This window comes from Colias croceus, chromosome Z, assembly GCF_905220415.1.
Source record: "Colias croceus chromosome Z, ilColCroc2.1".
Taxonomy (NCBI): domain Eukaryota; kingdom Metazoa; phylum Arthropoda; class Insecta; order Lepidoptera; family Pieridae; genus Colias; species Colias croceus.
Window position 1 is genome coordinate 9,533,264 of NC_059568.1, and position 27,442 is coordinate 9,560,705.

At 31.9% G+C, this 27,442-nt stretch overlaps 1 protein-coding gene, 1 long non-coding RNA gene and 1 pseudogene across 3 annotated transcripts in view; 1 reads left to right on the forward strand and 2 right to left on the reverse strand.

Moving 5' to 3' along the window:
- Positions 1 to 27,442, forward strand: part of LOC123705159 (coiled-coil domain-containing protein AGAP005037) — a 162,585-nt gene that overhangs the window by 22,485 nt on the left and 112,658 nt on the right. The gene's annotated exons all lie outside the window — the stretch shown is intronic.
- The window catches only part of LOC123705164, a 58,018-nt gene that overhangs the window by 3,307 nt on the left and 27,269 nt on the right, over positions 1 to 27,442 (reverse strand). The window lies entirely within an intron of this gene.
- LOC123705163 lies at positions 8,148 to 9,076 on the reverse strand (annotated as a pseudogene).

The following is a 27,442-nucleotide window of genomic DNA, read 5'->3' on the forward strand; positions in this document are numbered from 1 at the left end:
CGGAACGTTTGATGCTGGAAATGGTTGATTCTGATCAAATATCGGCTAATGGACTATTTTGGTTCGAATCGCCCAAAGCGCGGAAGTCATTTCCTGCCCACGGAACGTTGAACGTTAAATTTTTAACACTTTTGAAGAACAAATTGGAATGTTTGCTCGGCAAATTTTAGTTTACACCTTTATGCTGTGCCTCTACGAACTTGTGCGTTTCGTAAATTGTATTTACAATAGAGGGATACTGATAAGTATTAAACAATATTTCGATAAGATTTCGATGATATTGCTTTCAGAGGTGGACTATAACTTTAATTTAGCACTTTGTATTAATTGGACTACCAAATAAATTTGAAACTGATGTTCTGAGTTACTTTTATATTTCTTCAATTCCCTGAATTGAAGAAATATAAAATGCAGATGCAATACAGCATAGTTGATCCAAAAATATTTCTAAAACTGTAGTAATTGAAGTTTGTTCAACCGAATAATATCTACTTAACGATGAAAGCACCACACTCGTGTAACAACAATTACGTGTATGCTACGTGCTAATCGCGGTACACCTACACTTAAGTACAAAACCAACCCTAAATTCAACATGCGATTGTAAGCTTAGTGATTATAATTAAATGCGCACTCTGCTGTTTTAACTGAAAACCCGATACATTACATTTCTTTATTTATTAACTAGCTTCCGCCCGCGACTCCGTCCGCGCGGATGTCGGTCTTCGCGTGGATGGTTTATTTCTCCATTTTGAGACCTCTGACAATAACATCTTATAAATATCTATTGGACCCAATTCCCAAATACGGTTAGGCCTATAATAATACGCAACGTGTGTTCGCGGTTCTACGGAACAACGTCTATGGATAAAACTGAAAAATTAAGATTAATTTTTTTCTACGTATTTTTCCAGGATAAAAAGTATCCTATTTTACGCCCAGGATAATAAGGTATAATTATACCAAGTTTCATCGAAATCGAACCGCTAGTTTTCACGTGATGCCTTCACATACAGACAGACAGACAGACAGACAGACAGACAGACAGACAAAAATTTTTTTAATCACATATTTGGGTTTGGTATCGATCCAGTAACACCCCCTGGTATTTATTTTTTCAATATTTTCAATGTACAGAATTGACCCTTCTACAGATTTATTATATGTATAGATTAATTTAATTAAGGGTTCGTTATCGAAAGGGCTAAACGATACACTATTACTGAGATTTCGCTGTTTGTCCTTCCGTCTGTCGCACCAGGCTGTATCTCATGAACCAAGACAGTTAGACAAATAAGTATTTCTGATGCAGCTATTACAACAAATAGGTACTAAAAATATGAGAAAAGAATTTTTAAGGGAGAAAACTCAAATCGAAAACCTTTTTGTGACTCGATAGGCAAACGTAAAGGTAACACGTATGAGACGCTTGAATTATTCACCAAAACTTTGAAATTCACTTAAAAAGGATAAATAATTATTAATATATGGAAAAAGAACAGATATTTAAGACAACAAACGTGAATCATTTGAAATTAGATGTCGTACATATTAGAATTCAAAGGATAGTAACATTTTATAAAAGTTCATACAAACATTCATAGAGGGCAGCTAAGACAAGAATAAATTACATGTATTTTACAATACATAATACCGTTATATCGCAATGAAATAAAACATTTACTACTACGCACTTATTTGAACGGAACCCTGTGCCGTGAGTCCGATTCACACTTAGCTGTTTTTTTTCCTTCTATTTTATATATTGACTCAAATATATAAGTTACATTTAAAACCCACATATTTTATGCAATAAAACTACTTTATTTTTCTTCAATCAATATAATTCAGGACAGGTTCCTACTAGTCATGCTAAGATATTTGTTTGTTTTTAATATTTCAACAAATTTATATTTTCATTCAAAGATTTTAGATTAGTTTTTAATAATTATAATTAGTTCTCAATTTACAACCAACAAATATTCAATCAAAAATCGTGTGAAACTGTAAAATCTAAGCCCCTACAAATGTCCGTATTTTTACATTTTTAAAGCTTTATGTGGTTTAAATCCGATAAAATATCATAAGGATTCCCGGAAAGATGTAAGTATAGAAGTGAATGGCTAACACCCTTTTTATAATCGCTATTTCTACCTTAGTATCGGCTATTTCTATTCCTAGTATGATCAGAAATAAAATGTTCTTGGTCACTTAAAGTATCGTCTTATCCGCGATGCTATTAATTTCAATTGTAGGTAAATTTCTTGTTTTTTACAACAACTACGATAGATTTTCTAAACATTATACGATCATGATTATTAAAAAAATAAAAAGGCATAAGGCATATTCATGTGCATTCATAGTTGTTAGGTACTTTTTACGTTATTGTGTTTTGTCGCATTCTACTCGTATATACCTACCTGATTTTGCATTATATTGATACGAACAATAGAATTTTTAACTTTCTAATTAATAAAAAATAAATATTAGTTGTTTCCTAAAGAACAATTTTAATAAAAACAAACAAATGAAGGCTAAACACAAACAAAGACATTACATTTTTTATGGATTCCTATCGTAATAATCTGCTTAAATACTCATAGTTAAACCAATAGTTAATAGTTGAGCCTTATTTAGCTTTATCTTTATAAATACATATTAATATTAAGTAGCTAAAACACCTGTCTTCGCTCATGTGCAATCGTAATAGCACGACTCTTGTCGTTACATCACAAATTTATTCCCCTTTTCACACCCTTGAGACCTTTTTTCGGCATAAAATGTAGATTACGTCCTCGTATAAGGCTCCTTTACCTTAATATAAAAATTCATTGTATGGTTAAGGAGTAAATACTTCCTTACGTTATAGCGTTACTTACGCTTTGATAATATTCCTGTTTACAATTTTTTCACCATTACAACGTTTGTAAAACATTCACTCTTGGAAAAATAAAGTGAAATTTAGTTATTTATTTGGTACGTCAGTTCAATTTTCGAGCTCTAATTCTGGTAACTCAGTAAATTGCATACAATGTTGTTAGTTACATTTTAATTAATTAAAAACATAACACCTATTAGTTGCCAGAAACTAAATTAAAATACAAAATTCTCTATTTAAAATTACAGACACACTTTTTACTAATTACTAAAATAATATACATTTATAGGTATATGAAAATGGACAGAATAACAGAAAACTACACTAGAAAGTAGAAGAGCAAGGTCAGCATATTATCATACTTAAGCGCACCTTCGCTCACTTCTATTTTTCTGAGAGATTAAAAATTTACACGATTTGACGTTATCTAAATTTATGAGCACGAAATTTATGCAAATCAAAGGCTAAATTTGCATAGAATTATTAAATAAGCATAAAAAGAGAGATGTATATAGTAAAGAACTTATTTCAATGTATACCTACATTGAAACAAGTTCTTCGTAATCCGAGCTTATTGCAATGATTTCATTACTTTGCAAAATCCCGAATTAACTACTTTCTTTCAAATATGCCACTCGCAGTAATTAATGTAGGGTAATTACCCTCTATGGTTCTTATTCTGCTGCTCTAGAAAATTCTAGATAGTAGTGTCCCATGTTCTTTTCATAAATGATCCTCACTTCAGAAACTACAGTTTTCAACATTTTTAAATCAGCTTCCTTATGTTCAAGAGATTAGCAAATGAGAACGCACTTTATGAGGCATCTTTGAGTTTTTGTATACCCGACTTTTTGAGGAACTACAACTATGAAATGCTTGATGTTATGCGGTAATTTCTTTTAGATATTAAAATGTATTTTTGCTCAGTAAGTTTTAAAGCTTTCAATGCAATGTTAAGAAAAGTACTTGATAATTTTGATTAAACTTCTAGAAGAATAATGAATTTAATATTCGTCTTGCAGAAATCGTATTTTCCTAACTCTATTGAATAATACCGACTTTTATTTGAGGAGATGTGAGTACTAATCAGTTATTTTATTTAAATTAGGTACAAACATAGGAGTGCTTTCGTGTAAATGCAGTTGTACAAGGGTTAAAATCATTACGATTGTATAATAATTAGATACTTAGTCGCTTTCATTATTAGTTCGTTGAAAATTTCAATTTATTTTTTTAAAGTTAAATCTGTACATACTTATAAATAATTATAGATGTTAAATAAAACTATAAAACATATTGAATCTTTCTTCTAATATAATTGTAGGTCTTGATTAAGTAGGTACACTTGTGTATTATTTAAGTACCAATTTAATTTTTTTGCAATATACAGAGTAAAACAGTATTTCCATTTCCATATACATTTCCTTTGTAAAGCTTAAATATCCAAATTACACCTGACATTGTAGGTACTGTTATAATGCCAGGCTTACAAACAAACAATCAATCAGCATTAACAACGTATTTTGTCACATACGGATTATGACTGCCACTTTATTATTTTGATGGTTTCCAATTGTTCATGGCTTGATGGAAAATATTTTCCAAATATGATTAAAAGAGATTTTGCTGATAGCTCTTTCCGAATATCACTTTTCAATAAATATAATAGCCTTAACAAAAACGAACAGGTTCATATTTCTCCAACATGTTCATATTTTAAAATGTTTTTTATTTCGACGTCTAAGCAGTAATAAGGTCAGCTAGTTTTTCCCATTTTTCTGTGGGTTTTTTTATTTATATACATTTTTATGCATGAGATTAATTCAAGCGGGAAACAGCCTAGTTTTTCTGGGAATTCAAAATTTTTACCGGTGTGCGGTTCTCTGTAGAATTCTGCGTTTCTGTGTAACCTATATTTTTACTTAATGAAAAAAAAAAATTATAAATGTAAGTGCATGTATAATTTAATCAGAACGTTTAAAAAGAAACGTACGTAAAGTACACAAACACTCGTTTAAATAAACCAGTAAGCAAACCGTTAAAATACCGTACAAACGTGGTTAAAGGTGATTGTCAGGAAAACGAGCTACGTCTATTGAAAGCGTAATAGCATTAAATAGGCGGTGGGCTGAAAACCTACGAAACGAGACCTAGGAAATTGGATTAAAGGTGTTGAAGCGCTGGAGCTACACGCCTACACGGGAAAGGCTTAATTTTAACGTAGTTTCACATGAATATTGAGGAAAATTAAAAGAATGCCTTTACAAGTTTTCAGTTCTACATTTTGTATTACATGAAGTACTATGTCCTTCTTTTATATCGTGGGTTCTACATAATAGAAACGGTGTGTTGAATCAAAATATGTTGCATATTTTTATTATTTATTAAAAAGACCAACTTCAGCATAAGTAAGAGCAAAGTTGTCGGTCTGAGTTTATTGAAGGGTAGAGATATAAATGAATGCAAAGTTTTTCATAACTTTCAAGATAGTTACAGAAGGTACAAGGACTTCAATTCAGAGTCCATTCATTATATAAAATAAGGAATTTTCATTTCTGAGTAAAATGCACCTTCTCAAAATAAAAGAATAAAATGTTTTCAGGTGTCTACGAAGTTTCGTGAAACAACAAATATATATAAAGCATCGTAGCGTTTATTATTTTAACATTAATTGTGTTGTTGGCTTGCAATTAACGAACTTAACAGCTTTCATCCCGGAGTTAATTATCGCGGGATCGAATTTGCAAAATAATATAATTACAGACGTTTTATGAGGGAAAGAAAGATTGCGAGGCAATTCTTTTCAATAAAAAATAATGAATCGTTATTGTATGTTTTTAACTCAAGTTTATTTACCTTCATTCAATTCTTTACTTCGTCCTTTCATACACTTTATTACATCTTAATATTGATTATGGAATATTTCTTGTAATTCTCCAATAATAAGTTACTTACCTAGTTTTAAATGTTGTGGAAAATGCCTTTTATCTCTTTTGTGTTTCTTTATTTGAGTAGTTGTGCTATTACCTAGTTTATTATTGATTGGCATTTGTTAATAAAAACGTTATTCATTATAATTTATAATTACCACTAACTAATTAATTATTTGTGGATGGGACATTTTATCATGATAATTGATGATTGACACTTATTAATTACCACTTAAAGTAGGCCATCCATTGGAGTTTTATTTAATGTAAAATTTATATGGTATTGCAAAATGTAAGATAATATAAAGCTGTTCCAGATTTGGCAACGAACACAAGCAGTTATTATTAATGTCTCCCTGGACATCAGTTCGTGTAGTCCATTTCAATGCAGAATATCTCCATTTACGAAATTATATGCAAACAAGATAATATTTCATTGAAATTAATAGCAATGTAAATGTAGTTTGTATGATAATTGTTGGCCACATTATTTATTTAAACGCGTGTGAGGTAGATACGTATTATAAATTATTATCATTGTTAATTTTTGAACGTATAAAATCTAACTAAACCTATAAAACTTATAAATTAGTGATTTAATTTTGATTGTAATCAGTGTTCTGAACCATTAATTCGCTTCGTCTAAAAAAGAAAGAAACAATAAAAAATAACTAATGTACACATTGTTTCAACAACCTAATAAACTGTACAAATTGCTCAAGCTCCTTCGAATAATTAAGGTCGAGTCTTCTTTTTGCCTTACCTAATTGCCGAGAGTTCTTAGTCTGCGTTTGCTTTCCCAGAATGTAAGTAAGCTAAAGTAAATGAGTGTATCATTACACATCTATTTAAAGAAAAATATATTTTGATATAAAGTTACTTAAAATGAAAATAGGTTAAAATATCTGCAGTGCGATTAACAATACAGCATCAGTGGAAGCCATGCGGATGGCAGAGCCTGCAACAACGAATCGATAGATAAATGCACTGTCACAATGGCATTGGCATACATATGCGCAATTCAGATATTCAGTTGTTTTTTGTGGGTTCTCTAGCTTTGGGAGGACATAGTAATGTCGCACGTGGTTAAAATGAGCACCATTCTTCGTGAGATTACAATACTTTAGAGTCGTCCCTTACTTTATTTGCGAAGATCTTTGGTATTTTATAATTCACTAGACCACCATTCGTTTAACGAATAAATTATTTGTAAAATAAGTAGGATCGCAGACTTTAACAAAAGACGAAACATGATTAAAAATCCAATTAGGGCGTTAACTTTTCTTTTTTAGGATTTAAGATTGAACGCCTGAAACCGCCTCTTTGACAAAACTTTATTTTACATCTAGTTAAGACGGAGAATTCTTTTATAATTAATCTTGGTTAGTACATTGTTTTTATAAGAATAATACGAAATATTTATTAAAGTATATTGATCAATCATTTGGGATATTAAGAACTTTGAGTATGACAAATTGTTCAAGTTGGTTTTTCTTATATAGTTAAGTTAAAACAAAATAATTTTCATCTACCTAATCATAAAAGTTTTTAGGTCATAATAAATTAAATGGCATTTGAGATTGATTTGTTTGTGGTTTTAAATGAATAAAGGGTCATTAGGAAAAAATAATTTTTATAAGATGTACCTAGTTAACCTAGTGGCGCCACAAGCAAAAGCGGACACTCTCTGAACTACGTATGTAACATCCATTAAGTTCAAAGTTTTGAGATTTTAATTATCCTACTAAAATCATATCTAGGTTTACTACTCGCTCTTTATTGTTTTTACTTTTAAATAGTTTTTTAGAAGTTATAGGTAGTCATTTTTAATTTATTGGCCTGTTTATTACATTTTAGAATGTAGGAACAGAAGAAACAGTTTTAAGGTGTAAGTGAAATAAAATGTCTATTAATGAAAATGAATGTTTATTTAATAATTATAAACTATTTAAAACCACCATATATCGATTAGTTTATCGTACCAGCTTTTTTAAGCTTTTAATTATGAATTATTATCTATTTATTAAATCTAAAAAAATCAAGCTACGTTCAAACTTTTTTTACAATACCGTAAACTAACAGCAAAACTAAAAATATTCTGGATATCATCACAATGGCTTTGTTTACGATGTAAAAAATGCAAAATGCATTCGTTATTTTTGTTCGTTAGCCTCTGAGCTAGACAAATAGTAGATTGTACGGTTATGTAACGAGAGTTAGAATTATTCGGATTTTAATTGTGTAACACATATCTACCTACAATCTACATACGGAATCGTTACGTATAGAAGTGATTGTTTTGTCCTTTTTTGTCATTCGAATTATGATTCTGTTCCCGCTTTAGGCTTGGGAACTGGAATTTCTTTAGGGAAACTCAATATTCCTTTTTAAAACAATTTATTTTCGAGACCGACACACCTTTGTACAAGTATTTTAGATAAGTGGAAAAAATACATTCTACCCGGCCAATAAATAATAAATAAAAAATGACAATCTATGTTGTTGAAGCGCATGATTGCTATAATAAGTTTAACAGGCGTAGACATAATCCTCCCCCCGGTGAAAAGCGTAGGTTTTCAAGCTTGAAGGTCTTCAGAAGTGGGCAGAGGACACAGTCGAACCAAAGGTCTTCGAACGCAACCTCTTGTAGTTTTGACGTCCGCAACTCGACAAACGCCATCTGTTCCATGGAATAATCGAAAGATACGTCCCATGCGCCAACAAAGTGGTGGAGAATTATCCTCTTGAAGCAGTACGAGGTCTCCGACGTTTATTTTGATTTGCAAATCTTCCATTTTGTTCGTAGTTGCATTTCTGATATACACTCCTTCTGCCATCTCTTCCAGAAGTGTTGGCGGATTTGTTCAAGTCTGCCATATCTATCCAGGGAGCTCTCTTTAGCGTTATCCAATGAAGGAGCCGGTAGCGCATTCAATGGTCTTCCAATTAAAAAGTGCCCTGGGGACAAGGATAGGAAGTCATTCGGGGAAAATGACATGGGACATAGAGGACGGCTATTGAGAATAGCCTCAACTTGAGCAAACAATGTCGAAAGCTCTTCAAACGTAAGATGGGTATTGCCCATGACTCGCTTTATATGATGTTTAGCGGACTTAACCCCGGCCTCCCATATTCCACCAAAGTGAGGAGCGTAAGCGGGGATAAAAGAAAATTTTATTCCCTCCTGAGCAGCAAACTCAGACAGAGGTTCTTGATTAGCCTTTAGAAAATTATTTAGTTCTTTCGCGGCAGCAACAAAATTTTTACCGTTGTCAGAAAATATTTCGGTTGGCTTTCCACGGCGTGCCACAAATCTGCGAAGTGTCATAATATAAGCGTCTTTTGTCAAATCAGATACGACCTCTAAGTGAATGCATTTGAAGCGCAGACACACAAACAGACATAAGTAGCACTTAACTACTCTAGCACCGCGTCCTTTACGATTTGGAATGAAGAAAGGGCCCGCATAGTCCACTCCAACAGACTTGAAGGGAAAGTCAACGTTGACGCGATTTGCAGGTAAGTCAGCCATTTTTGGATTATAGGTCTGACCACGAAGACGTGTGCAGGTAACGCAGTTTTTGACAACGCGCCTAGCTAGTTTTCTGCCATTGACAGGCCAAACAGACTCGCGGATAATCGACAACAGAAGTTGCGGTCCTGCATGCAGAGATCGAACGTGTTCGCGTTCAAATAGAAGCTTCGTCACATGATGAGTTGAATTTAGAAGAATGGGATGCTTCTTTTCAAATTTATATTCAGATGAACTGAGCCTGCCACCGACTCTTATAAGATTCGCCTGATGATCAAAAAATGGAGATAACGATAAAATATTTGAATTTGGGCTTAAAGGTTTGACATTTGACAACTTATCAAATTCAGAAGTATAAGTTTGTTTTTGAGACAGCATGCAAATAAAATTAAAAGAATTATTTAAGTCAATTGATAAAATGCCGGTGAGTTTATTGTTTTTATTTTGTTTTTTAGAGTTGTGTAAAAATCGTAAAATGTAACTAAAAGTTCTTTGAAGTTTTGTAAATTTAGAATATTTTTTAAAATCAAAATTAATTTCAGATTCGACGGTTGTATGGACATTGATTACCTAATGCAAAATCTTTGGTTGAATTATGCACGGGCTCAAAAGACCTAAGGGATCGAAGATTCGAAATGAACTTGAGAGGATAAGTCTCTTTGTGGTTTTGTCACTATGAAGTGGAATTTCGATGGGAAAATTAAAAGCGTCCTTCGATGGATCCCAACAAAGTCCGAGAGTGCTCGACGACTCACTGATTGTCAAATGTTCTGTATTAATTTCGTGTAAATTTTGAAACAAGTTTTTTGAATTAGTTTTATACTTTCGAAGAGGAAAACAAGCTGAATTTAGAGCGTTTGAAACTGAATTTTGAATGTATTTAAGTTGATCTTCATCATCACAGCCGGTGATTAGATCATCGACATAAAAGTCGTGCTGAATGATATTTTTGATTATTTCGTCCCCACATTCCTGTCCAACCTGCCAAAGACATCTCGTGCTCAAGTAACTGGCACTTGCGGTACCGTAAGTGACAGTACTCAGTCGCAGAGTTTTGATAGGCTGAGACTCATCTTCTCTCCATAATATGAGCTGCAAATTTTGATTTGAACTTTCAATTTGAACCTGACGGTACATTTTGGCGATGTCACCTGTCAAAATGAATTTATGTTGCCGAGCTCTCACTAAAATGGAGAAAAGAGAGTCTTGAATATTTGGGCCTACCATGAGGATGTCATTGACAGAGAAGCCAGAGGTTGTGGGGGCTGAGCCATCGAACACTACTCGGAGTTTGGTAGATTCACTATTCTCCTTTATGACAGCATGGTGACACAAAAAATATGATGGATTTGGAATAAGAGTAGGTGATTCATTTAGATGGCCCATATCAGCGTATTCACGAATGAATTCAACGTATTTCGATTTTAGTTCTTTATTTCGTCTAAATCTTTGCTCAAGATTTAGGAATCGTTTTTTAGCTTGAGAGTATGAATCGCCGAGGCAGTCAGGTGAGTCCTTTAGAGGTAACTTCACACAGAATCTGCCGCTTTCTAAGCGAGTGGTGGTATTTAGAAAGTGTTTTTCGCATGCTATGTCATTTTGACTTCGAACAGTTTTTTGGGGTAGCTCTTCAAGCTCCCAGAATTTTGAGAGCATTTTGTGTATTTCGTCGGAAGTAGGGTTCGCAATTCTGGCATGATTGCAATGAATAATTTCTTTAGTAAAATAATTGTTGATTGGGCCAGCTATTATCCAGCCGAATTTAGAATTTTGCAATTTAGGATTATTAGGACCTAAAGAAAGCTGTTCGCTGTTTAGAATGTCCCAGAAGATGTCTGCTCCAATTAAAACTTCAATCGGAGCTGGCTTGTAGAACTCAGGGTCCGCCAAAGTAAGAGAATTAGGTATTTTGAGAGCTTGAATATCAACTGGGGTCTTAGGTAAGCGGCCCGTCAATTCGTTGAGAACAAGACATGAAAGAGTAACGCTGTAGTTGCTATTTAGAGATTTTATTTGAGTGAGACAGCTTTCGTACACTGTATTAGAAGAATTATTGCCAATCCCAATGACATTTATTGCCTGCAATGGGCAAGTTCTTAGTGACATTCTCCGTTGCAGGGATCTAGTGATAAATGAAGACTGGCTGCCACAATCCAAGAGAGCGCGAACCTTTTCTACTTGCTTATTAATAGGATTGAAAACTTCTATCAATGCTGTAGATAGGAGAACATGCTTGGACATTTGTCTAGAAAAGGCTGCTACAGATTCGTTTGGTTCAACTTGCTCATCTGTGCTTAAGTTGGCAGTGACGTCATCATTAGAGCTATGGAGGAGAGTGTTGTGTTTTTGCTGGCATTGTCGACATGAACCCATGCGGCAGTCACTGACAGGATGCCCTTGTCGGAGGCAATTTCGACATAATTTATATTTATTTACATACGACAGCCTATCTTGAATGTTTTTAGACTTAAATGTAGGACATTCATAAATTCTGTGATTTCCGTTACAAATTATGCAAAGATAAACATTTACTTGATTTTGATTAGATGTAGAAAATGAATTAGTAATTTTCTTTTTATCAGATTGATTATTTTTTTGTGAATTTAGTTGTGAGGGACGTGGTGTGAATAATTGTAATTTAGAATTATTTTGGGATTCATTATTAGTGCCAACCTTATTGCGATTTAAAGATTCTAACACATCTGCACGGTTGATTAAAAATCTTTGAAATTGTTGCAAAGTTGGAATGTCATCAATAGTATTTCGATACTCTTCCCATTTAACCAAAGTACTTTTGTCCAATTTAGAAGACAAAATAAATATTATAAGTACATCCCAATAGTCAGTAGGCTGTCCCAGGCTAGACAGGGCGCGAAGATTTTTTGTAACATGATCGACTAAAAAACGTAGTGAATTGTCGGACTCACGAGTTAAAGATTGAATATTAAGTAAAGAATCTAAGTGATGATCAACAAGAAGCCTTTTGTTATTATACCTGTCGCAAAGTAACGTCCAGGCTGTCTGGTAGTTTGCTGTTGACACTTCGAGATTAGAGACAATCCGTGCCGCATCACCCTCAAGGTAAGAAAGTAAATAGTGAAATTTATGTATATCAGTAATATTTTTGTTTTTATGAACCAAATTTGAAAATGTGTCGCGGAACTCTAGCCAACGGAAGTATGAACCATTAAACTTTGAGATCTCGATTCGTGGTAATCTAATATTTGAGTCTTGATGGAAAGAGTCTTCATTGCCCATCGATTTCCTACGATTTTCGTTGTCATTAAATAAATTATCATATTTTTTAATCATTATTTTAGCAGAAGCAATACTTTGGACGAAATCGTTTTCAATGTCGTCCCTTTCATCAATCTCGGAATCTATATTTTCAGAATTTAGAACCTCAATCTCAGTCTGCAACACATCAAACTTTGTTGACAATGCTTCGAATTTGCTAAGTTTCAATTTAAATTCAGCCATTAATACTTCATCCATTAAAGTAGACTCGCTAGTTCTGTCCAAATAATTTTTAAATTTTGTAATTTGGCCCTTAATAGCAGACCTTTTTGAATATAAATCTCTTAATAACTTTGGATTAGATTCCGTAGACATTTTGTAAAATAGTTTAATTAAATATTGTTATGAAAAGGAAGTATGTAATTATTTTCAAATTATGTAATTATTTTCGATTAATTAATAATTTAAATGCACGTCAACAAGTCTGATAAAGTTATGGAAGAAATAAAATGCTTATCTCACGCTCCTCGCCTGGTGGAACCTGCCGCTGGTAGCCGGGCTGCTGCTTACACGCAGCGCAGAAGATCGTGAGAGCGATATTTAGTCGCCTGAGAAGACGGCTCCTGAAATTATTCGGCGAAGTCGAGTTTTTAAGCGAGAAGGGGCGATGATATTTGAGATTGTTATAAACAAAAAATGAATTCAATTTTGAACAAATTAATTACGATTTACGTAAGGGAATATGGCGTGAGGATGTGAGAATAGGTTAGGTAATAAATCAGTTGTTTTATGGTTAGGAACGGAAGGAATTAAGGATTTGCACTTAACTTTGTATGAATTTTGAGCTGCACTCCGGCACGACACTTTAGATGTGGCGTTGTTCAGACGAGCAGGTTAGGTATCCCTTTCGGCAGGAATCAGTCCCAAAAAGATTGCGTAGATGTGTAGATGACTCATCCGTTTTTGGTCCTGTCACGGTCGCCAAATTGTTCCCGCTTTAGGCTTGGGAACTGGAATTTCTTTAGGGAAACTCAATATTCCTTTTTAAAACAATTTATTTTCGAGACCGACACACCTTTGTACAAGTATTTTAGATAAGTGGAAAAAATACATTCTACCCAGCCAATAAATAATAAATAAAAAATGACAATCTATGTTGTTGAAGCGCATGATTGCTATAATAAGTTTAACAGGCGTAGACAGATTCAAACATTGAATGTTATATTTTCTGATAATTGTTACGAAGTTCTGAAGCTTAGATATATCAGACTTTAAAAATAAATCGAATAAAATATTAAATTAAATTATATAAATAACGAATTATATAATATTAAATAAAATTATATAAAAAATGTCGTTTATTTGACTTTATCTTCCCACGGTATTTCAAATTAATATCAACATTTGAAGAAATGGTAATATTATTTTCTTTGCTTACATGAAAAATACGAGTGGGTGGGTAAATGTTTGAAGATGTACGTACCTACATATTTGTTCGTTCATTTCTTTTCTTAGGTAAAAGCATACCATAATATCCCAATACTACATATTATCAACATAAAATGGTATCTATTAATTTATAATAATAATTAATATGAATTCTTATTATATTGCGTGTTGTTTAAATTAAATTAATAATAACTAACGTTAAATTGATTTGATTGATATGTTATTTTAATATTTTCCATTCTTTTAAACTTTACACGTTCTTAGAAAACTTTAATTTTTTTTCTCGGGATTAAACAAGTATTTGACAATCGCTTCGTCTGATGGAAAGCGACAAGCGGGGTCTAGGATGGAGCATGTTGACCTAATAAATCTCTATTCACTTTTTTAACAAGTCCAGATTGTAATTTTCGGGAAACACGGATTATTAATTAACTAGTTAAGTCGTAATTATGTGAAAAAACAATACCTATACGCAAGACATATTTTTAATACAATAAATATTTGAGAGGTCGATTAATTCATCAATTAAATATCTTTTATATATCTAAGAATATGTTTTATCATGCTTATATTGAAATAAAATACACAATTTTAAAAACCTAATGAGAATTATAAATATGCCATGCAGTTTAAATAAATAAAAACTTCTGCAAGTGTAATAAAAATTAAAAAATTCTAACACTCTACCAATAATAAATTTACATTTGTTTGCCAATTAAGTTGTGTATGTGGGTTAATCTGCCTACTAGCTACGTGCCATAATAACTTCATTTGGATTTGAAAGCGTCAATTACCTACTATGAGAGCCAATATAAAAAAACCATTTATATTGTCCGTTACATTACCTATAACATGACACGCGCGATGATTGTGACATGGCAATGCCCTAATGCGTTGCATTGGATCAATAACGAGGTTGGCAACACTTTACATACATAGTGCCACTTGTTACAGCAAATGCATTCACCCCAACCCCTGAGCCAAAGAGGTAATGGCTCATTTGCATGATAAAGGTGCCAGTATAGCCGTATCCTAAATTAACTTGTATCTATTCTAAAGGGAATTAAAACTGCGCTAGCAAAGTACCTGTAGGGTTAAAGGTAATACGGGCAGAACTTTGCCTGTCACCTCTGCATTGACGGCGATGAATTTTTAATATTGCGTAGGGGCAGGTACACTAAAAGGCTAAAAGGTAATAGGGGAGAAGGAGACGCTTTGAACCTTGCTTTTATTACAGTTTTACGTTCTTTCTCTATTTTTTCAATAAAACATATCCACCTCCCTTTAGTTTAAATTGCTTTGTCAATACTATTTATCTATTAGGTATTGTGACTAATCCATACGATGGTAAACAATGCTTTGTGAATTTGATTGTTCAGTTAAGTTTTAATTGCTTTACACGCTATTTGAATGCATTGTTACTCGTATTTATAAACTTGTTAAGTATTTAATTAATTTGTTCAACATACCACAGTATTAATGGTTTATGTTTGGTATTTAATAACAGGAGGAAGTTTTTTTTTTTTAATTTATAAGTAAAGTACGTAGGTTTGCTTCAATTAAATTTATATTTTTTTACAAACTGAAAAGCTGCGAAGAAAATGCGGAATGAATGCGCGGTATTCAATAATTTCTTGTAAAGAGCACTCGTTCGTTGGCCTTTGACGGCCTCACATAGAGGTGGAATGGCCGTTTCCCTTTGATCATTTCGCCTCGCCGAGGATTACAAGCGCGTGCCAGCGAACTTTTGTTGGCTTTCGTTAAGCCGTTCATACATGCCGAGCGAATCCCCCGCGTGCGTTCGTTATGTTTTATACGCAGCGTAAATACAGTATTGCACTATAATTATTTTTCAACGGCAAAGCCCCTTAATAACAACTTATTACTCTGAACGTCGTAAAAATGTACGGATTTTTCTATAAGAAAAATTTGCTTTACTACTTTGGTTTATTTTCTCTTTACTATTTATACGTAAGTAATCTTTGTTACTAGCCAAGCGAGAACACCTTCAAAATGTCGGAGTAATTCAATATTGAACTTGACTTTATGTAAACAAAGTTCGCGCATTGAAATCTATCCAAGGGTAGCATAGATTAATCGTTGTTGTGCGCCTCTCGACTCCTGTAATAGTTTAACATCAGTTGGTCTGAACGTTAGGCCGGTATCCTGTTACAAATTCATTTTCCTATTAGACTTCCACATTCTGCAGGTATACGGCGTCCATATTAATTCGACACTGCATATTATATAAATTTGCGGTGTTTGCGGTCTCGTGGGGTTTCCTTCCGAAGCCCACATGTGTACATAACGAGTACAATGGCAAAAAATGGTGGTCGAAGTTCCAGCCGTTTCAATATTAATGTGCAAATTCGACATTGTACGCCTATTTTTTGGACTAAATTAAAATATGGTTATAATATAAAGCATGGTTAATACTTCCGTTTTGTTAAAGGCAGAAACATGTTTAGCTATAATAGAATGATTTATTTCCAAATTAACCCCTACATTAATACGTTGCGTTTGGTAGTACGTTAATATTTTTTTCATAACGCAAATTTCGCAATATAAAATGAAAAAATAAAATCCTTTTACATATGACTTTTAATAAAATTGAAAGCTTTTTGAAAGTCCAATACCAATCCAATTAAGTGTAAAAAATGTCGCACTCGAAAATATATAGAAAATTGAAATATGAGAGTAGGTAATAAATATATTTTGTAAAATGTGTAAACAGAAAAAAGAAGATACTTTCTAGGTTGTTAATTCACAACATTAAGAAATGTGAAAAAAGAAAAACATATAATCTGTCGTGTTAGTAAAGTACTGTTAATGCTTTACAAGACTTTTTGTCCTTTGGTGAAATTATTAGGCACTAATGTCGCCATTATCTTGTAAAACTTCATTAGAAAACAGACCGTTGAATGTGTTGGGTGTTGTTTGATGCGGTCCTTATTTACTGTCTTCCCTATAACGTAATCGTAAAGTGAGTATATACCTACCTAGAAAATTTAACAATATCTACGGAAAAAATTGAAAAAATGAAATAACGATGGTGACGCATAGTTAACAGAGGCTTGACCGCAGACAAAAGTGAATCGCTATGTTTGATTGCCATTTATGCAAACCATATAGAAATGAACTCTGACAGTTTTATCGGCTAAAAACTCACACTGACATCTGCATACTTGCACATATTTTGACGAACATAGATCAAGTTGATGAGGAACTGCTACGGGAATTATAGTCAAGGAATATTGACAACAATTTAAAAATAGCAACTACGAAGTTTCTTACCGGTTCTTCTCTATAGAAATTGTTATGACGATTCAAAAGTTCTTCTAGAAGAAGTCTCATTGAATAAATGTTTGACGAAATAGCATTAGGAATACTACATAATACATAGACCGTACATGCATACATAAAGACTTCTCTATATGCATCTTGTAAATTTAAGCAAAGTTCAACTTTAATGTATTCGTAGTTTTATTGGCTACGTCGACCATATATCACGGAGCTACATTTGTAGAATTATGTGCGGTTTCTAAATCCAAACGAATAGCTGGTAAAAAGAAGAGAAAAGAAATGTTGTTCAACTTAAGTTTCCTATTGGTTAAAATAAGAAAATAAGTAAGAAATTTCATGTAACTACAAACAATAGTCTTATAATTTATTTAACGAAGATTTACACATATTTTCAAATACTTGAAAATGTTTTGGATAATATTAAATACTGAATATTATATTGTATGGGGATTATTTTCTCTTTTCCAAGTGAAACATTTTAATGCTACTTTATCAAGCACGAGTTAACATCGGGTCGTAAAGTTTTTGTTTAGAGTTTAATGCTATTGTTGTTGAGCATTATTGTATCCGATTGTACTTAACCGTCGTTCTCAAAACAATACTGTTTTGAAGTATTATTATATTTTAATCTATTAAAAAAGAAAGACATAAGTTTTATCAATTAAAATAATACACAGCACTAGGATCTATTTGTAATGTTCAATTAATCAGGTATTAAAATAAATAACAACTATGTATTTCGAAATTCAAATAAAATTGTTTGAAACGTCCGCTTTGAGTATATATTTTTTTTTGCGTTGCGCGATAGATTCTCTGTTGATATTGCAAACATTGATGCGAAAAATAAAATATTTTATTTATTTTACAGTTGAACCGATCAACATTGGCAAATATTCGTGTTTACTGTGTTACATATCCACACAGATATTTAAACAAAGTCTAGATTTCAATTTTATAATAATTAAATGTTATGAATGAACAGATTGAAATGATCGATTTCATTCGTTCATGTCATGAAGTGTTATATCGTTAGTATATATGGAAACATTAATTAATCTTGCAGTAAAAGTTATTCTCGGATTCATCTGCAGAATTGAACTTTGTTCTATATTTGCAAACGAAGGTTAGATATTTATACTTTTTCACTTTAGTGATTATTAAAAGTACAAGAGGTTAGTATTTGATAAAAATATATTATTGATTTTTTTTGAATATTCTTTAATAGCACTACCTACCTATTATTGATCATCTCAACCATTATTTCGCGTTGCGTAATTTAAAACTATTTTGTTTACTCTTTTAATATTTTTAATTAGAGAATGAATGAAATTCTTGCGACACGAAAAACTTTCGTGAAAACATATAAATAAACATATACGCAGAATTTTACTTACTTATAGCTTCTCTAATCTATCTCTGGATATTAGAATTCCAAAAAAAATATACGTTACTCTCAAAGCTATAATCAATCAATTAATATAAATATTTTGTATGATGTATTGCATCTCTAAGTTTAGTTTTGTTTTGTATGCTATAACGTTAATTTTCCGGAATTTTCCTTTGATAACATTTTCGGTGGAGCTTTAGGTTTAAATACAAATTGAAACTTCAACTTGCGGTTACCATTTAGTGAAGCTCTTTGAGAATGTACTTTGATTAAATTTAGATTTTAACAGCATAATATATTTTGGCAAAATACTGTGTAATTAAAATTATTGTAATTAAATATTTCTCTGTATAATACATTCATTAATTTTAACAGTGTAGCAATATACCAGTACATAATGATAAAGTTGATAAAATTAAGATGATTATAATAATGATGCAAACAAAAACCCTGTGCCTTTTTTAGAATATTATTAATCAAATATAAAGAAGCGGCTTTCTGGTCTGTAATGTTATACTGCACTATAGCTAATAAGCCGGAATAAAATATGTGGTACTTCTTATCCCGGGTCAACCCTAGCGAAGCAAAGAAATGAGTCCGTAAGAAATGTAATAGGAAGAGGGTTAATTCTATTATAACCGGAGTGTCCTGATTTCGAAAGTCCTCTTATCAAAACTAGGGATGTAGACGATCAACGATGCCAGGTTTACATTAGATACAGAGTTCGAATCCTTCCAAAAATGTATGCATCAGACCAAATGTGTTTCCATTCGACTGCTGGGATAAGAATAATGTACACTGGGCATAATATTTTTATTCAGCCATTAGGTACCTCCATGAATTAATAATGAATATTCCCTTTATTTCTTCACGTAATCTATCATACTAATATTTTCGGGCGAGCCTCGTATTAAATAATAAATTGTTATTTGAACTGAATCTTGCGAACTTTATTGTTTGTAACTTTGTGTATTCTTTTTATTTAGATTAACTCAACGTTGTTACTTCTTGTTTTTTGTTTTGTGTATTATATATAGCTAATTGTTATAAGTTGATTTTTATATTGGTTTTAAATAGTTATTTTTTTAAATTAACTTATATTTTTGTCATACCTATATTTATAAACTGTACTTACTGCTATAAAAATATTAATAAAACTAACACAGTATTTAATAACGAGAATATTTTATATCCTCGTTCATTTACGTTAGAAAATAAGTGTTAATAGAAAGGAATTTTCTCTTTATAATAATATTTATTTTCCACACGCCATTATGTTATACAAAGTGCACTATTCAGCTTTAAGAGAATTAATCTGTTAGCCTGATAGAACATTGTTGTTTTATTATACCTTCATTATTCATCTTACAATGTATCTATTTACGTTTCTTTATACCTAATTGGTTTACGAACGGACGTCTAGAAAGCTTTTAACCTTGCGCTTTGTTCAACGTGTCATGATGAAACACATTATGTCAATAGAGTTTTGTACTGAAAAGCCTTTTATTTTACAGTAGGGCTACGACGCGGGATTGTAACTCTTGTAAATACGTCGCCACTCAGTAAATAAATATTAATGGTGCTTGCAGAATCGAAACTAATATTTTCATTGATTAAAAAGTGTGTGTTTAATGTATTCGTAGAAATTGCCATTCATATCTTTTTATTTAATAGATACCTACTTTAAAATGGAACGTCATTAATAAGCATTTAATCAATCCGCTATTATAATTAAGAAGTGGGCTGGTGGTTATTATAATTAAGAAGCTGCATTCAAAGATCGGCTACAACAATCCACCGCTACCGCTAGGTTATGATTTATGAAGTTCATTGAAAGGTAATTGTATGCGGAAGCATGGCTTGCGCAGACAAATATCCGCTTGTACCCATTCCGCTTCTCACTTAGCTAACGCAAATGTAAATTGAAAGCTTTTATCTTCAGTCTGCGGGATTACCTAGAATTCCATTAGCTACATTAGAAGTTTCTGTAAAGCTTTGAAAACTTTATCGTGGAAGCCCTGGAGCTATACAACTCGTAGACGTCACGGCCTCGATTAAGCTCACAGTTCCCGTCGCGTTGTCTGGGTCGCCGGTCGCCCGCCACGACCGAATTTAACTTTTTAGATCACGTAAATAATACTTCGTCTATTGCACAAAATACAACAGTGCAGTGACCTATGCCAGTATTTTAAATTATTTCAGGTAACACGAAATGAACATCGATAAACGATTTACTATAATTTGTCTGTAATCAGTATAGACGTAGAGATTTAGTTTACGCTTGCATTATATTCGATTAAACAATTACACAGGTACCATTAAAATAAAATTGTTTGCACGTACACCATGTTTTCTTTAAACCTTAATGCACTGTTTATATTTATTTAATTAATTATGGTTGAATACTAATCATACAACAATTTTTTTTATAATTATATAATATTTGCATGTTGTTATTAACGGAATAGCAAACGCACGTTTACAACGTTGTCAGCTGATAATACGATGTTTTTCTCGGGCTAGCAAACTGCACTACAACAGCTGGGATTAATAAGTCTCGTAGTTTCCGAGAATTCACCGGCTACTCGAATGCTTTGCGATAACAAACAAGGATTTATTTGGATTTCAATATTAATATTGACATTGCAGTTTCTACATTTAATTTTTTATTATATTTTGAATACGATTGCGAATTATACATTATTTTAAATATGCATGCATGTTTTTTTTAACCGCATAAATTCACTGTTTTTTATTACTAACATAACACCCTAAAATAAGCAACAATTCTTGCGTCAGACATTTTTCAATTGCTTCAGAGCAGCAAGACTACAGCGCTGTCTGTATTACAAAATTCCTACATGAAACGATATACGTAATGTAATACATATCAAAGCAGGTCCACGGATATGTCGGAGAATATTCGGTTTCAATCGTAAATACCAAAACAATTGGCCTATTGTACTGAATATGGAGGTGTAGGCGTAGAGGCTTTTGATAGGCTTATATTGGATAGGTATATTGGATATGCTATTGAGATCAAACTCTGAGATGTAACCCAGCCCATATATTGACCTTGTACCTACAAATAGCTAGGACTTCAATTGAATGTACAGATGGGTTTGTGCTAAAATTAAATACAAATTAACCAACATGAAAGAAGTTAATGACTCAAAAGACCCTTTGATTAAGGAAAATATTAAAAAAGGTTAAGCACTGGGAAGTTAACCTGATTTACCCTGCGACTTATTACTGAACATTTTAACGGTTTTCCGTTGGAAAAATAAAAATGGGTCGAGTGGGTTAGGGTTCCGGGAAAGGCCTATTCAAGCTCTCTTTGGAGATTCCTTTGATTGCTAAATAAATAAGAAAGTCTCGATGTACTTGAGTAACTCCAGACGAATTGAAAATAATTTAATTTGGCTGTTATATAGGAATTGAGAAACTATGTTAATGTTTAAATAATAGGTTTGTTAATAAATGTAAAAGGTACTATATTAAGTCTAGATGAAATTACAACATAACTTAAATAATACAATATTTATCATAGATTTAAAATAATGTAATATTTAATTCATCCATCCATCGTTACCAGTAAATATATTGTGAGGAATATGTAATTTTTCAATATTACTAAAACTAAACTCAACTAAAAGTTACCTAATTACAAAAAAAAAAATGTGAGTAACAAAATAACGTAATGAAAGAGAATAACATTAATAAACGTATACATGTTACAGTGTGTATACGCGTTTTAATATTTAACCCTGAAATTCGACAGTTTATTGAAATATAAAAAACATGGGATTGATATTAATACAAAAGCTTAATATCGACGGTTCAGCCTTTGACTGTTCAAAACAAACATTTTAAAGAATTTTGCACAACATTTTTAGCGAACAAAACATTAAATCACAGCGGAAAAATAAGCGTGAAACGTCATTTTGACATTGACGCATAACGAACATGATATCGTGAAAAATTGCACAGAGTACTCAATTTGTTTAACGACCAATTAGTACCTACTGTAGTTAGTTCCATCCGAGTTTCATATTTGATTCACACGATATTTCACAAGATGCACCCTAAATGACGTGATTTTGTAAAGAATCGTTTACGTATATTGTTTGCAAGATACTCGGTGTGCTCAATACGCGAATGAAATAGCCAGCATGTTTTAAAACTAGATCACGTATATAAATCGTTTAATATCCCGGTCGCAATCCTCTGACGCAGAGTTACGTCATTACACACGAAAGCTTTTAGACTACATACATTTAAGTACGTACCCAACCTAAATTATGGTAGCTTTTCTCTAGCACGCAGTTAATGATTACGAAATGTACATGATAAAATAATGGAAGTAATTTTAATGAATCCGTCAGTTTACTTTAAAGGCTTCCAAAACAATAGGTTAAATTACAGCAGCGTCAGATCGACAAACTTTACGACATCCTCTTAGTTCTTGGTCGGTTTGAAGGAAACTCAATTACCAGGCTCATACATAATATATATACATAAAGTTGTATTATTGCTTTCATATGGAAAGGCTCCTCTAATTACTTTATTGATTGTGTTGATTAATTAACAGCGATGACTTGCTTAATACTAATATACCGAGTATGGAAATTAGGTTTTGCAAATAATAATAATTATGATAGCTATTTGATTTTAAATAAATAAATAAATAATAAATAAAATTGTTTTATTTCAGGGTTACCATATGCCATTTTGTAATGGCATTTCTATAAATTTTATTCCACATATTTATACTTTTAAAATTAGATTTTTAATTTAGATTTGAGTATATATATGCATGTTCTTCATTTTTCGTTGTAAAGACCATACACGTTGGTTAACAAAAAAAAACCATAAATATTAATAAATGAATCACCTAAATAGGGCACTACTGTCTTCGCTTAACGTTTGGGGAACGATGTCTTTTAACTGCGTGTTTATTTAGATTTAGCATTTGTTTATCATTGCCTAAACGTGTTTGACTCTGACATATTTTGGGTTATTGTAAATTTGCCACAAAGTTAATTCGTCACGTTTTTAAAACTCCATACATTGAAAGTAAATTCGTCACATGCCTTAAAAAGTATGTGTAAGTTCGTCACAGGTATATTCGGGTTATTGTAAATTTGCCACAAGTAGTAAAGTACCGCCAGCAAGCAAGGCAAGTGAATTATACCTTTCAGCCTGCGATGAAACCAGCAATATAATGATTTACATTTTAATATTACAGTCATCATTCACATAAGGTAAATTCATCAATAACATAAGGTAAATTCATTATTGAGTCAAATTGATTTGCGCTTTTTAAAAGTTTGAAATGATTTTTTATGTATTAGAATTTTTATTTCTATGGAAAACGAAAGTTGACTTATAAAAATAATTAATGTGATTTTAACTGTGATTTATTAAGTGTCATGATAATGAAACGCGCTAGTCTGTTTGAGTTTTGATTTTTATTTGCTTTGTGTTTTTCTAATATGATAGGATATGATTTAAGTAAAGTAAGAGCAATATCTTTGCTTGTTAAAATAAAAGAATAATATTTTATCCTTATTTTTATAGGATTGTTATAAATATTGTAGAGCCGCTTTTAGTTCACTGTTCATTGCATTTTAAAAATATTTATAGAGAGAACTGTGATTTTTACGATTACCTATGTATATAGATGTTTAGTAATATTTTTTATAACTGTTGTATATTTTTAGAACGTTCAGGGTATAAGTGACAGTCTTTCGAAAACTTTGACCATGGACTCAGGTCATCTTTCTGAGCAACTTTCCCCAAAGAAACCATATTGCGGAAATGAAAAAAAAAAAAATTCGGCTTCCCATACAAAATTTTCGAGTGAGATGCTAATTTTGTATGGGAGGTTGAAATTTTTTTTTTTCATTTCCACAATATGCTTTCTTTGAGAAAGTTGCTCAGAATGATTCCATGGTTAAAGTTTTCGGGAGGCTGTCCCTTACACCCTGTATACAAAATAGGTGAAAAATATTTTATCCTTATTTTTATACGATTGTGATAAATATTATAGAGCCGCTCTCATTTCATTACATTTTAAAAATATTTATAGAGAGAACTGTGATTTTTACCATTACCTATGTAGAATAATGTAGATGTTAAGTAATACTCTTTATAACTGCTGTGAATTTTTAGAACATATACAAAATAGATGTTCCTTGTTTTCCTTATGTTTTTAAAAAGTCCATCGCCATCCAATTTGACTGTGATTTTTTTACATGTAAGGTTGAAAATCTAAAACTGATTAAGAAATAAACATTTTAAATTAATTTATTGTTTAATTTTTTTGCTATCTGTACTTAAATTATCGATGTGACGAATTTACAATACTTGATATTAAATCGTGACGAATTAACTTTAAAAAAATAAAAGTGTGGCAAATTTACACATACTTTTTTAGGTGACGAATTAACTTTGTGGCAAATTTACAATAACCCCATATTTGGTTAATCTCCGAGTTATAGTTTCAGTTTAGCGAAATGAATCTTACGTTTAAGCTTACGTTTTTGCGTTAATTCTCATTATTTTAAACAAAATTATATACTTTCTAAATTAATTCCTCTCGCAATTGTTTCGAGGAACAATGATTTTCTCTATATTCTTCTCGCATATGTGTTTCATCTGCAGGTTTATTGCATTTGAAAGCTCTGCTGATTATTTCTTTTGTCTTAGAATTTTTCATTTCACAAAGAATGTTAATCTTCAAGTGTTGAGAGCTGATAACTACCGCTTTTGTACCAACTGGCGAGAATTTTTTCTAAGATAAAAGACGTGGAAGAAAATGAGTAAAATTAGTGAAAACGTAAGAAATGAGAGGAGTGTGTTTTACTATAATTGTTTAATGGTTTTATTGTTCAACTCTATTAACTAGTATTCAGTCAGCCTTAAATTCTTCATTCTTAAAATAATATATTGAATAATTTTGAAAAGTAAAAATAAAAGTCATGATGAATATTTATGTAACGTAGTTTTTAATAATGTAATTTATTTAATTATGATTTATTAAAAATTATGCAAATATAAAAATAAAACGAATTTGGGTTTTAGTTTAGTTATTTAATTATTTTTTCCTGTACTGTATTTGTAGCGTAGGTACCTACTTACAAAAAAAGACACCTCTACATTTTCAATTCGATTTTTCACTGATGTTAATGTAATTACTAATGTAATGTAAAATGTTTCGCTAGATTAATACATTTTGATGAAAAAGCTATAAAATGTATTTTCATCTAAATACTTATTTCTAGTTAATTTTAGTATTATTTACAAATTATTGTCAATGTAAGCATACAGAGTATTAAAAGTTTGTTTGTTTTACTCGCCAAAGGCATGTTGGACTTTATATAAGCTAAATGCCATGATCCTTTCATATGTTATTTATACAGTACATATTTCTCGACATTTTGTTTTATTTATTAAACGTGTTGAGTCTATTAAAGTACATATTTTAATTTCATCCATTTTGAAACAATTTTAATGAACGTAAGCTTTTATCGCGAAATAATTAATTAATAAATGAAATCAAGTAACGAGGTTATTGCATTAATAATGCTTCCATAATCAATTGATTCAATTTCCGTCGTCGGCAAATTGAATAGTTCCGATTTAATTTTTATTCTATGAAATAATTTTTCAATCCAATATAATAAAAGACATTAATGCATTAAAAAATTATAATTTCATAATGTTATTTTAAACAAAATAAAATACAAAAATATATTTCCACTATCCGTTGTTTCAATTTGCATAGTTTAGCGAACTAATCCCTCTGTTTACACGATGTTTGATTAAATGAAACTTGCTTCTGATTCTGTATTTACAGTCGTCTGTTTTGTTTTCATAGTTCTCTCGTTAGTCTAACTTTTGCATTTGAATTTATAACGATTCGTACGTATTTTGTAGTTCAGTTTATAATATTTTTTCATCGGACAAACGGAAATATTTAAGTAAACATTTCACATGAAAGCGTGAAGACTTTTATTGTATAAGTATTTTCATATATTTAATTTTCACAGCAAAAAGGAGCTTGTATCCCGCACCGTAAGGGTTCCTTAATCCCTTTATCTATATACTGGAATTCATTAAAATTCATTCAGGCGCGAACACATTACGCCATCACAAACACGAGGCATTTTCGCGTTGAAAATTGTGTAATATTTTCACTGTTTCAATTTATTTTTAATTACTATCTTGCGCAGCAATTACAGCCTATAATACTTCAGTAATTTAACGTGTATGTATTTTATTCGTATTTATTGCAAAGGGAAAATGTTAATATTATTGCGAACATCAGTCTCATTCCACGTAATATCTTATAAAGCGTGTCCCAGACAGACGCGGCCTGCGGTGGCGGTGGCGGTGGCGGTCAGTTGGATGACTTGAAAGTTCTAGGAACGACATAGACAGACGCGGCCTGGACGCGGTCACAGCGCGGCTTACCGCGGCCGCAAGCCCCGCCCTCTCCGCCACCGCTTCTGTGTGAATGAGCGCGCGGACATGAGGCGGTCATTACGCGATCAGTTGTAAATTTTTGCAACAGGCCGCGTGTACCGCGTGAAATTATGCCTATAAACACTGAGTTGTTTATTCAAACAGTGCAAAATTACCCAGTTTTGTATGATACATCACATAAAGACTTACTACTCTTACGTACTCTTAAGAAATAGCTCTATATAATTGGCGCATGC